Genomic DNA, 13,893 nt, shown 5'->3' on the forward strand with positions numbered 1-13,893 from the left:
GGCGGGGGGAGTGCCGGATTCTGCGGAGAGCAGAACATTAAAGTTCCGCCATTTCCCCGCAGCCTACCGGCTAAAACCACCACGAGTGACCCTAGCAGAGGATTTATTTATTACACGCTCACTACTGGAGAAAAGCGTGAGGTCGCCGAAGGCAGACCGGAGGAGGATTTATTTGTTACACGCTCACTACTGGAGAAAAGCGTGAGGTCGCCGAAGGCAGACCGGAGGAGGATTTATTTGTTACACGCTCACTACTGGAGAAAAGCGTGAGGTCGCCGAAGGCAGACCGGAGGAGGATTTATTTGTTACACGCTCACTACTGGAGAAAAGCGTGAGGTCGCCGAAGGCAGACCGGAGGAGGATTTACTTGTTACACGCTCACTACTGGAGAAAAGCGTGAGGTCGCCGAAGGCAGACCGGAGGAGGATTTACTTGTTACACGCTCACTACTGGAGAAAAGCGTGAGGTCGCCGAAGGCAGACCGGAGGAGGATTTACTTGTTACACGCTCACTACTGGAGAAAAGCGTGAGGTCGCCGAAGGCAGACCGGAGGAGGATTTACTTGTTACACGCTCACTACTGGAGAAAAGCGTGAGGTCGCCGAAGGCAGACCGGAGGAGGATTTACTTGTTACACGCTCACTACTGGAGAAAGCGTGAGGTCGCCGAAGGCAGACCGGAGGAGGATTTACTTGTTACACGCTCACTACTGGAGAAAAGCGTGAGGTCGCCGAGGCAGACCGGAGGAGGATTTACTTGTTACACGCTCACTACTGGAGAAAAGCGTGAGGTCGCCGAAGGCAGACCGGAGGAGGATTTACTTGTTACACGCTCACTACTGGAGAAAAGCGTGAGGTCGCCGAAGGCAGACCGGAGGAGGATTTACTTGTTACACGCTCACTACTGGAGAAAAGCGTGAGGTCGCCGAAGGCAGACCGGAGGAGGATTTACTTGTTACACGCTCACTACTGGAGAAAAGCGTGAGGTCGCCGAAGGCAGACCGGAGGAGGATTTACTTGTTACACGCTCACTACTGGAGAAAAGCGTGAGGTCGCCGAAGGCAGACCGGAGGAGGATTTACTTGTTACACGCTCACTACTGGAGAAAAGCGTGAGGTCGCCGAAGGCAGACCGGAGGAGGATTTACTTGTTACACGCTCACTACTGGAGAAAAGCGTGAGGTCGCCGAAGGCAGACCGGAGGAGGATTTACTTGTTACACGCTCACTACTGGAGAAAAGCGTGAGGTCGCCGAAGGCAGACCGGAGGAGGATTTACTTGTTACACGCTCACTACTGGAGAAAAGCGTGAGGTCGCCGAAGGCAGACCGGAGGAGGATTTATTTGTTACACGCTCACTACTGGAGCGTGAGGTTTTACTTGTTACACGCTCACTACTGGAGAAAAGCGTGAGGTCGCCGAAGGCAGACCGGAGGAGGATTTACTTGTTACACGCTCACTACTGGAGAAAAGCGTGAGGTCGCCGAAGGCAGACCGGAGGAGGATTTACTTGTTACACGCTCACTACTGGAGAAAAGCGTGATGTCGCCGAAGGCAGACCGGAGGAGGATTTACTTGTTACACGCTCACTACTGGAGAAAAGCGTGAGGTCGCCGAAGGCAGACCGGAGGAGGATTTACTTGTTACACGCTCACTACTGGAAGGCAGACCGGAGGAGGATTTACTTGTTACACGCTCACTACTGGTCGCCGAAGGCAGACCGGATTTTACTTGTTACACGCTCACTACTGGAGAAAAGCGTGAGGTCGCCGAAGGCAGACCGGAGGAGGATTTACTTGTTACACGCTCACTACTGGAGAAAAGCGTGAGGTCGCCGAAGCAGACCGGAGGAGGATTTACTTGTTACACGCTCACTACTGGAGAAAAGCGTGAGGTCGCCGAAGGCAGACCGGAGGAGGATTTACTTGTTACACGCTCACTACTGGAGAAAAGCGTGAGGTCGCCGAAGGCAGACCGGAGGAGGATTTACTTGTTACACGCTCACTACTGGAGAAAGCGTGAGGTCGCCGAAGGCAGACCGGAGGAGGATTTACTTGTTACACGCTCACTACTGGAGAAAAGCGTGAGGTCGCCGAAGGCAGACCGGAGGAGGATTTACTTGTTACACGCTCACTACTGGAGAAAAGCGTGAGGTCGCCGAAGGCAGACCGGAGGAGGATTTACTTGTTACACGCTCACTACTGGAGAAAAGCGTGATGTCGCCGAAGGCGACCGGAGGAGGATTTACTTGTTACACGCTCACTACTGGAGAAAAGCGTGAGGTCGCCGAAGGCAGACCGGAGGAGGATTTACTTGTTACACGCTCACTACTGGAGAAAAGCGTGATGGTCGCCGAAGGCAGACCGGAGGAGGATTTACTTGTTACACGCTCACTACTGGAGAAAAGCGTGATGTCGCCGAAGGCAGACCGGAGGAGGATTTACTTGTTACACGCTCACTACTGGAGAAAAGCGTGATGTCGCCGAAGGCAGACCGGAGGAGGATTTACTTGTTACACCGCTCACTACTGGAGAAAAGCGTGCTGTCGCCGAAGGCAGACCGGAGGAGGATTTACTTGTTACACGCTCACTACTGGAGAAAAGCGTGATGTCGCCGAAGGCAGACCGGAGGAGGATTTACTTTTTACACGCTCACTACTGGAGAAAAGCGTGAGGTCGCCGAAGGCAGACCGGAGGAGGATTTACTTGTTACACGCTCACTACTGGAGAAAAGCGTGAGGTCGCCGAAGGCAGACCGGAGGAGGATTTATTTGTTACACGCTCACTACTGGAGAAAAGCGTGAGGTCGCCGAAGGCAGACCGGAGGAGGATTTATTTGTTACACGCTCACTACTGGAGAAAAGCGTGAGGTCGCCGAAGGCAGACCCTTAGGAGGATTTACTTATTACACGCTCACTACTGGAGAAAAGCGTGATGTCGCCGAAGGCAGACCCTTAGGAGGATTTACTTGTTACACGCTCACTACTGGAGAAAAGCGTGATGTCGCCGAAGGCAGACCCTTAGGAGGATTTACTTGTTACACGCTCACTACTGGAGAAAAGCGTGATGTCGCCGAAGGCAGACCCTTAGGAGGTTTTCTGTCAGGGTTTTCCTTCCCTTAGGTCGGTTAGGAGAGCCTAAGCTCCTCTCTCACGGCTCCGACCAGCCGAGCGGACTTTTTATAGAGGCCGCTTACCTCGCGAGTCCTTAAAAGGACTCCCCGGTCCACGACAGACCCGTAGGGCTGCCGTAGATTGCGGTACTTGTGTGCTCGGGTACTCCGGGTGCGCAAAACCCGTAGTGGAGGGCTCCCCCGTGCCCCTAAAGGGTCCGGGAGGACTCCCCCCACCCCCTGGAGGGAAGATTTATTACACGCTTAACTTTATCAGCGTGATGTCTTTAGCAGACAAAATTTTTTACACGCTTAATTTTTTTCAAGCGTGATGTCTTTTGCAGACTCGAGCCACATTGAGACTCGTGGCAATGCAGTGTGACTTCATCCCTTAAGCAAGAAAAATCAAGAAGCATTTCAGCTATATTGCATCAATTTTACAACGTTTTTGCAATATAGTCAAAATGTTTCTTGACTCTTCTCGCTTAATGGAAATGTAATTGCTGAAAGGAATTAAAAATTATTCCCTACGTTTTAACTAAGTAGCTTTTTTTTTTCTTTTTACGTGGTGGAAATCTTCCATCACTGGAATCCCCACGACGTCCTGGAGGCAACCCGTCAGCAGTGGCAACCAGTCACGGTGGCTGTGCCACCGATCGGGGAGCACCACTGGTCGGGGAGTGCCTCCATTCTTCCGGGGTTTGAGTGACCAGTGACCCCCCTTTCGGGAGGAAGACCCCCCCTTCCCCGGGGCGGGGCGGGGGGAGTGCCGGATTCTGCGGAGAGCAGAACATTAAAGTTCCGCCATTTCCCCGCAGCCTACCGGCTAAAACCACCACGAGTGACCCTAACACCGCGTCGAGCGAGCAAGGGGGGAAGTCGCGCCGCGTGTCACTGCCGCCGGTAGACAACGCGCGTATTTATACGGTCGAGCGAGCAAGGGGAGAAGTCGCGCCGCGTGTCACTGCCGCCGGTAGACAACGCGCCGATTTATACGGTCGAGCGAGCAAGGGGGGAAGTCGCGCCGCGTGTCACTGCCGCCGGTAGACAACGCGCCGATTTATACGGTCGAGCGAGCAAGGGGGGAGGTCGCGCCGCGTGTCACTGCCGCCGGTAGACAACGCGCCGATTTATACGGTCGAGCGAGCAGGGGGGGAGGTCGCGCCGCGTGTCACTGCCGCCGGTAGACAACGCGCCGATTTATACGGTCGAGCGAGCAGGGGGGGAGGTCGCGCCGCGTGTCACTGCCGCCGGTAGACAACGCGCCGATTTATACGGTCGAGCGAGCAGGGGGGGAGGTCGCGCCGCGTGTCACTGCTGCCGGTAGACAACGCGCCGATTTATACGGTCGAGCGAGCAGGGGGGGAGGTCGCGCCGCGTGTCACTGCCGCCGGTAGACAACGCGCCGATTTATACGGTCGAGCGAGCAGGGGGGGAGGTCGCGCCGCGTGTCACTGCCGCCGGTAGACAACGCGCCGATTTATACGGTCGAGCGAGCAGGGGGGGAGGTCGCGCCGCGTGTCACTGCCGCCGGTAGACAACGCGCCGATTTATACGGTCGAGCGAGCAGGGGGGGAGGTCGCGCCGCGTGTCACAGCGCCGGTAGATGATTATAATGTTGCGGTTGATTACGAATCGTTGCGATCGTTAATAAGCGCGCGTTAATCATATCGGAAAAAAATAAACAACTACGTTGGATCGTTAATAAAATCTTAATTAAGTGACTTAATTTTGCTTTTAATTTTACAATGATACGCGTAATTAATGTTTCGTCCAAGAATTAATACACAGCAGCAATGGAAAGTAAAACAGAATTATATTATCAAGAAATGAAAGAATTTTATGTTAATCGCGTTCTAATAAAAATCGTCGTGATTATATCTTCCCGGAAGAGGAGAACGAGCGAATATAATTTTTCTAGCTCTACCGGGAATCGAACCCGGGACCTTTGGCTCAATAGACCAGTGCGCTGTCTACTAGGCCATGCTCGTCCTCAATAAAATATACACAGAGAAAAAATAATGTTGTATCAACAGCATTAGTCTAATTGGAAATAATCTTGTTTTATTTCATTAAAACAAAAGCATAATGTACTGAATTAACAAGATTATTTCCAATTAGACTCAGGCTGTTGATACAACATTATTTTTTTCTCCGTGTATATTTGCCAAATTTAAATAATTGCCTATAAATTTCAGGCGACTGGTATACTTCGCATGTTCTGCGATACAAATAACATTAGATGCATTAATAAATAATGCATCGACATAACGTATGTGCTTATGGATGCATTCTCCCGTAAGCACAATAAATCGATAAATAATGATGATGCTCCAGGATTAATTATTTAGCCTAGTCTGATCTAGTCTATCCATTTTAGAGCAACGAATTTGTAAGAAGTCGCATTTATCTATAGTACTATTATGTGGATACAATACATAAATATATCTAATATAGGTCTCACAAATTCGTTACCCCATATTATTGTAAAAATTCGTCACTCACCGATCCGATGCGCAACGGGCGGAGTAATTCGGCCACGTAACTACGATGATACTGTAACAAAAACGAAAGATATAAATTAAAGAGGCGCTGAAAATGATAAATGTTTCAAAAAATACACATAATTTTACGCGCATCTAAATTCGTCTTTCAATTAGATTCACTGATATAATTATCTATTTTCCGGAAAAAATATTTACAAAAATAAATTTTTATAAAATTTTAAATAATTTCTTTTTTTCTAATTAGTTTTAGCTTATCGAAATAAAACTCCGAATAAATGAGGAAAAACTATTAATTTTATGCAGATAAAAGATGATACTTACCCCAAGGTTGCTCCGCCGGGGCCCGATGTCTCTCTCAGACCTCCTCCTCCTCTCAGGACGTCAGGCTTCCTCCTCTCATCGCGCACAGGACACTCGCGAGAAACACTCGCGGATAATAAACTACAATCGCGCGCGGACTAATTTCATTAAAAGTCTTTCTCGCGCGATACTGTACGGCACTCCCGTTTAAAAAAGTCCTTTAGTCCGATTATACTTGAACGGCACTCCCGAAGCAAACGCGACGAACCGGCTGCGGTTCGTTTATTCAATTAAATCGGCGGACGAGGGTACGTTAGCTTCCCGTCTTTGAATTTTTATCCAAGCAGAACAAGAGTTTTGCTTGGGTAAAATCCTCGTACTGGGTACTGGGCCTTCCCACCTCGCCAAGGTCGTACCCATGGGAAGGAAGTACTTTACTCTGTAGTAATATAAAAACAGGTAACATAGATTGATTAAACAAAACCACAATTAAGATTGAATATCGTATGCACATTACGCCGCGGTATCGAGCACGTAAATCTCGCGAAGGTAAGTACTATTAATGCATGCTTTGCACGATAAGGAGTCGCGATTATACGCGGCACGAAATACACGAGTCACAAAAATAAGAATATTCACGAACGAGCGTTGTATCGTTGTATCACAGCGTGCTATTTACTTGAATCATTTACTTGAATCACGATACGATTTCACGTTGTCACTCGGCCCTCTTTCCGCTCTTCGAAAAGAATCGGGGATAATCGCACGACAATTCCGGCACAGCACACAGCACGTTCAAAGCACGACACGATTCGAGATATGCCGCGTAAATGAATGCCACGCACATTCGATGGTCCAGCGACATATGGCGGCCCGGGCCGGGACGAGCGATTATCGCCCGCGAATATCACGACGAAACTACAAATCACTCACGACACGTCACGACTCGCAATTGCCGTACGAGGTACCTTCGCCTCGACGCCCTCGACATCTCCGTCTCGAGCGAGCGACACATTAATTCATTCACGACACTTGATACACACTTGATGCAAATTATTGAGCGCCTCGTCGATTATTCCCGCGAAACGAGGAGCAGGAATGCCAATCGCACGAACGAGCGCGCGTTCCGAATCAGCACCCACGGCACGGAGCACAAACACTTGACACCTGTTCGAAATTTATCGGGAGAATGACTGATTGTGAGTAATATCCGCAGGTGAGGGTACTCCGAGCGTCGGCAAAACAAGTATCAAGGCTGTCTCGCCGATGGAAATGATCGTCCGCGCGCCGACTTTGCACGTACGTTGCTGCGAAATCGGCGGACTCATTCAACGGTCGCGGTCGCGGTATTGCGACTGCCAAGGCCGAGGCCGAGGTGCCGACTGCCGAGTGCCGCGTGCCGCGTGCCTCGCCGACGCGCGGCGGCGGGCGGCGAGAGCGGCCGAACGTGATTCGGCATTCGGCCGGATTCGAAGGCTCCCGGCTCGACTACCTCCCGTAACTTAGCCGGTCAACTTCGACTTTATTAATTTTTTTTTTTTTTTAATCGTTTGTTGGTGATTGTTGGCCTAATTACAACGTTTGTTGGTTCTTAATTGTTTTTTAAATTAAAAAAGAAAAATTAGCCTTAAGTTAGCCGGAAAAATTTTATTTTTAATTTAAAAAAAGCCTAATCGATGCGTAATCGTTTGCTGATGATTGTTGGTCTAATTTTAGCGTTTGTTGGTTTATTATTAGTCTTAAAACGAAAAATTATCTCACATTAAAGTAATCGAAGATTGGTTTATTTGCCTACGACTTAAGGTTTATTTCTATCAATTTAAGGCTAACATCTATAAAACTGGCTATGAATACGGGCCTTAACATCGGCAGAAAATCATTCGTATGTATTTAGCCGGAAATGAACGTCTTTTTAAAGAATCTCTATATGAAATCGTTTGTATTTCGTATGAAGACTTTTGAAGTGCAATCGAAAAGGTTTGTGAGTCATTCGTTTAATTGTAATTAATTATTTATTTTTACACCATGCATTTAGCCGAAATAGATAAATTAATAAAAGTTTTTATATGGAATCGTTTGTATTTTGTATGAAGAGTTATGAAGTGTGATTAAAAAGGTTTGTGAGTCACCCAGATAATTTTAATTAAATATTTATAAACTCGGTAATTATAGCCGAAATATAGATTTTTAGTTATTCATGTTAAAAGAAGAAGGCGCGAGTGTTCCCGAAGGTCCGTCTGCAGTCAGAATTAATATAAACGTTTTAAAAATTATTTTATACTGAAATAAATAAATATACAGGCTATAAGCCTGTATAGCTATAAGCGATAGTTGCTAATTGCGTTCCATCTTGAATTTTTTTTACAGTCGTTTATTAGGATTGCCCTGCTTTTAAATTGAACGCTTTTAAATGTATTATTATTAAACTACTGATATCGATATATTATTAGTAATTTAATATTAAAGCTTGACAGAGTGACGTAAACTAATTCGCTCATAGTATTAACAAGTATTATGCGTTCAAATTCTCGAAAGCTATAGCTTCTTTACTATGCTCTGCTCTCTTTATGTCGATCGATTCGGATAAAAATCTCCGAAGTCTTTCTTTCTCTCGCGATATTCCTGATACATAATCCTAGAGTAAAACTGTACAAAAGCTCTACGAAAGTGGCGATATTTTTCAAGGATCTGGTTCGAGTCTCGGCTCTTGGGGAAGGTGCGCATGTAGAAAGAGTACGTCAAGACAGTTTATCCTGCTAAATGGTTATCAATTCTCTATAAGTTCTGTATTGTTTACACATAAATTATAGAATATCTAAACGTTTCTTTTTTTTCGATGTCCTGCGAAATTGTACAATAGAGTTACTAATAAAATAAAGCCACACTTTACGTATATTCAGTCTTTGCTAATGTTACATAATAACGTGCGAAAGAACTAACAGACTATTTAAGAGGCTATTTAAGAATTTTAATCAAGATACTGGAAGCATAAAACTGTTCAGCTAGCTTTACACAAGATATTGGTCTTCTTCTTTATGAAATCGTCAAATTATGATTATGATACATTTCTACATTATCACCAGCATCGAATCTAATCTTATTTATCGTGATACTCTTGAGAAACTGTTAATCCATTGTCTTAATAAACTCGATCGCGGCGCAGAACTGCGTCCACCAATATTGTTCCTCTCCCTCCAATCGATTCCCGTAAAAGCTGTCTACATATTGAACAGTCGATACAACGACGGCGGATTAGTCTGAAATTAAGCACACGTTAACAATCACTCTTCTTGCTAAAATCACATATTCTCTTTTCAATCGCATACCTTGATTATGACATAGACCAGCACGGGAGTCAGATCGTCGGCAGCAGGTATGCCTCTTTCCGACGCCATGGAGAGGAGATTCATGATGGTAGTCGCGCAACGAAATACACACTGCAACTTATCCCTAGGAGTCTTATACGCCGATATCACAGCCAATTCAGCCTGCGCCCATGACCAGGAACATTCGTAATGATAAACATTGGAATGCGTAGGTCCTTGTGATTTGGAGTTACGACTTTCGCCAACTTTTTATGTGATCCTGAAGAAGCTGGTCCCTATATACATCTCCATCTTCATTTAGATAGAGCGCATTGTGGTATACCCATGCCATGACGGTTCTTTCACCACAACTCTCGCCAATCTAACTGGTTGGCGCTCGCCGCTGAAAGTAAGAAGTAAGTTCAGACGTCTCTGAGCACTCCGCTAAGATCAATTGCGAGATAAATAATTATATTCATGTACATTGCCAGATCGGATCGTTGTCCATTTCCGCGTGGACCTTTCCTAGAAAATTATCCACGAGATCCTGTTTCTCGTCAGCTAGCGTAAGCTTTTTAAACTCTTCGCAGAAACGCAGGAGGAAAGCCTCCTTTTTTTCCAAAAATACCCTCACACAAACGGATACAAGATGATTATTGATAGCATCCTGATCGCACTTAACTCGCACGCATAATCTGGAAAATATTATTATTAAACGATTAACATCTTACATTTAAACATATTTACATTTACTTATACATTAAATACAAAGATGATATTTATATATAAACAGTACCTATCTAAGTGAGCTAATGTCGACAGCAATCCTTGACGACATCTGATTAAATATGCGATATAAGGAGATCGTTTTTGATAATCCTCTCGAAGTGATTTGAAGAGCTTTCTACATCCATTGTCATTAAATAGACGCACGCAACGTAAAGTTTCATGAAGATGAGCTATTAATGCCCTATCCTGCAGGTTTATAGCTTCTGCCAATTGTAGTTGTAAAAACGCAACCAGTTCGTTTTCTTTCTGCGACCAACAATGTCTCTGTAATAAAATTTTATATGCCAATATTTGAACATTAAGTAATTAAGTATCCATAAAAAAATCACACTTTGTTTGTACGCCATGATTAAAAAATAATACAATAAATACCTCTGAAGTATTCCATGGAATGTGTTGAAGGTCAGCAGTGCTAAGTACTAAGTACTATACGTAATTTCTTTTAGCATCCGCAAAAGCATAAGAGAGTTCTACATTATTCGGATCGATTGAAAGTCTTTCGTCTTCCACCTCTTTGTACGGGACTGATTGCTTTCGACCGAGGCTGTATCGCTAGCTGCGCTTGGCTTTCTTCTGTATTTCGCTAATATATCATCGGTAGTATCTGAAATTAATCAAAAGAACAATTTATTACTGTCTAAAACTTGCAGGAAAACTTTCCTTTTTTTTAGCATACTTTCCGATTTATCTTCGATTCGATTCTACAGAACTATTAAAACAGAAACCGTTTATATTGTAACAAAATAATATACGATAATTGTTAATAGTTATTTATTAATATCTTACCGCCCGCGACATTACCGGATGATGTTACATCTTCCAACATAATCTTGCGTAATCTGTGCCTGCACACATCGACGCCGTCGCCACCAGCTTCTCGATCGAAACATCTGTCGTCCGTCACGCGGATTGCTTTACCTCTACGATTTCTCAATGACAATTTTAATTTACCAGGAGCATTCTCTGGACTTAGCTTGGCTTCCGTTTTGCCGTTTGCTATGACAGAACCCTTCTGCTGATGTTCCCCATCAAGCCTCACATTCTCTTCCTCCGGCCTGAGTCTCCATTCGCGCGAAGAACACGTTGATCATCTGCGTGAGAGTCGCATGGCTGTGTTTGATTCATCAGGTTGCGCGATGCCAAGTAAACGTTGTAAACAGTACGAATTGTTAACAATACCGTACCCTCGTGTATCTCCACATGCTGGCTTGTCATTACAGTCAGCAAAGCTTTAATAATCTGCAGCTGCACACCCTCATCGGTCTGTAGACCGGTGAAGCAACCGCAAATTGTCTCGACAATGCGCACAATCAGCAGCTTGTTAGGCTCCGTTGAATCAGGCACATTGCCAGTGAGATGGCCATATGCGATTAACTTCTGCAGGCAGTCCAGTGCTGTGTCATCACAATCCGCGGTGACTTGCTCTGACATGCTAACTCAAATGGCAAGAAGTACTTCTCAGCGGTAATGACATTTGAGTCGCTCTTGGGCTATGGCAGGGCGTTTGAGATAACCTCTTCACCCTGCACAACTGGTACATCTTTGATCTCGTTACGGAGGTCCTCTGCAAGATGGAAATATATGAGTGACAAACTTAATTAGCAACTATCGCTTATAGCTATACAGGCTTATAGCCTGTATATTTATTTATTTCAGTATAAAATAATTTTTAAAACGTTTATATTAATTCTGACTGCAGACGGACCTTCGGGAACACTAGCGCCTTCTTCTTTTAACATGAATAACTAAAAATCTATATTTCGGCTATATATAATTACCGAGTTTAAATTTATTTTAAAATTATCTGGGTGACTCACAAACCTTTTTAATCACACTTCATAACTCTTCATACAAAATACAAACGATTCCATATAAAAACTTTTATTAATTTATCTATTTCGGCTAAATGCATGGTGTAAAAATAAATAATTAATTACAATTAAACGAATGACTCACAAACCTTTTCAATTGCACTTCAAAAGTCTTCATACGAAATACAAACGATTTCATATAGAGATTCTTTAAAAAGACGTTCATTTCCGGCTAAATACATACGAATGATTTTCTGCCGATGTTAAGGCCCGTATTCATAGCCAGTTTTACAGATGTTAGCCTTAAATTGATAGAAATAAACCTTAAGTCGTAGGCAAATAAACCAATCTTCGATTACTTTAATGTGAGATAATTTTTCGTTTTTTTTTCGTTTTTAAGACTAATAATAAACCAACAAACGCTAAAATTAGACCAACAATCATCAGCAAACAATACGCATCGATTAGGCTTTTTTTAAATTAAAAATAAAATTTTTCCGGCTAACTTAAGGCTAATTTCTTTTTTAATTTAAAAAACAATTAAGAACCAACAAACGTTGTAATTAGGCCAACAATCACCAACAAACGACCAACAAACGATTAAAAAAAAAAAAAATTAATAAAGTCGAAGTTGACCGGCTAAGTTACGGGAGGTCAATAACGTGGCCTTTTTACGTTAGGTTTTGTCCCACACAACTGACCACAACTCAACTTTGTTTACAGAACAGGAACTGTAGTTTGGCAAGCCTGTGTTCTATCTAATCCTAATTAGTCATCAGTCATTCGCAAAGGTACATATTTTCGGATAATGATAAGAAAATTGATAGTATAAGCGTGAGATATATTTCTTATTGTCCTCGTTGTTGCGATTTAAAATATGTGATTGGAATTTCACACAAAATAATGTTGTGGAAAAGGCGTGATAATTTTATTTTCACAGGTTATTGTTAAATCTCTCTCTTATATAAAGTTAATTATTATATCTCTCTTATATAAAGTTAATTGTTATTTCCCTTACGTAAAGAGAAAATTACATATCTTACATAAAGGAAAACCATTGTTTAGCGTTGAAATTTATTTAGTTTTTTAACCATAAAATCTGGATTACAGTCTTGATTTGAATTCTGAAATTTATAGTTATATGACGTTTTTAAATTATTTACAGTTATATGTTTCTGATATTATACTTGAATGAACTGTGAGCTGTTAGGTAGCTTGATTAATTATTGATGTTAATGACAATTAAATAACGCTGTGCAAGAGTTTTGTGACTGATCCCAGCGGATACCTTACAAAATATTTGAATGTACAATTGTTTTCCAAAACTTTACATTATTATCCGCTTGTAGTTGAAACATGAATCTGCGAGAACCGAAAAAAGAAAAGGACGAGATTGAGGCCACAATTGCCATGCCATCCCACTGAACGAAACGCAGGAATGGCCAGTGTACACGGCAACATCTCCAGATGTAGGATCGTGTATAGTTGAACCTGAAGGATGACTGCGGTGCATTCCATGGTAAGATACATTTTTATCGGAGTAACTTTCCTACGAACAACCGAATGAAATATCTGTCTGTAGGGGTTTTTTGGCAAGGGATCGTTGTCGCGCAGTTATCCATCGTTTGGCAAGCAAGGACGGGGCACCGCCAGTTGTTCGAAACAGACAGTGGCTTTGCAGACAAAAGTGGCTAGAGGAAGTCAAAGAATTGACGCTACCGATTACAAAGGTGCGTGATAAAAACGTTCCATGTACAATGTATCTCGCTACAAAGTATTAATGAACGAAGATAGCATCTTATAAATTGAAACATTCAATTAACATTCAAAAAGGATAATGATAATGTAAAAAGAATAGTGAAAGTTTATTAAAATATTTCTTGGAAAGAGTTTATTAAAATTCAGTGAAAATCTGTTATATGTAATTGTAGATGCTAAAGCAACCGCTCAATGCGAGGGAGGAAACATCTCTATGAAGAGAAACATTGGCGACGTCGTCGAGATCCTTCCAATTCTATCGAAAAAGGGAGGAAGCAAAGAACGAGATGAACGCGAAAGAACATCGAGATCGATG

At 43.6% G+C, this 13,893-nt stretch overlaps 1 long non-coding RNA gene across 4 annotated transcripts; it reads right to left on the reverse strand.

Annotated features, from left to right (window-relative positions):
- Positions 1-8,661: 8,661 nt before the first annotated feature.
- Positions 8,662-12,199, reverse strand: LOC139774028 (uncharacterized). Of its 4 annotated transcripts, none has more exons than XR_011718487.1 (8): positions 11,969-12,199; positions 11,193-11,572; positions 10,795-11,099; positions 10,381-10,612; positions 10,016-10,272; positions 9,703-9,914; positions 9,241-9,622; positions 8,662-9,171 (listed from the first exon to the last, which is right to left on the reverse strand). It is a non-coding gene; the product is annotated as an uncharacterized lncRNA (long non-coding RNA). The 4 variants fall into 4 exon arrangements; XR_011718489.1 differs by lacking the exon at positions 11,969-12,199 and adding an exon at positions 11,714-11,779; XR_011718488.1 differs by lacking the exon at positions 11,969-12,199 and adding an exon at positions 11,685-11,720.
- Positions 12,200-13,893: the final 1,694 nt, after the last annotated feature.

Source organism: Temnothorax nylanderi, unplaced genomic scaffold (genome assembly GCF_030848795.1).
Source record: "Temnothorax nylanderi isolate EJ_2023f unplaced genomic scaffold, tnyl_v1.0 TNYL_tig0072_pilon, whole genome shotgun sequence".
In the NCBI taxonomy this organism is placed as follows: Eukaryota; Metazoa; Arthropoda; class Insecta; order Hymenoptera; family Formicidae; genus Temnothorax; species Temnothorax nylanderi.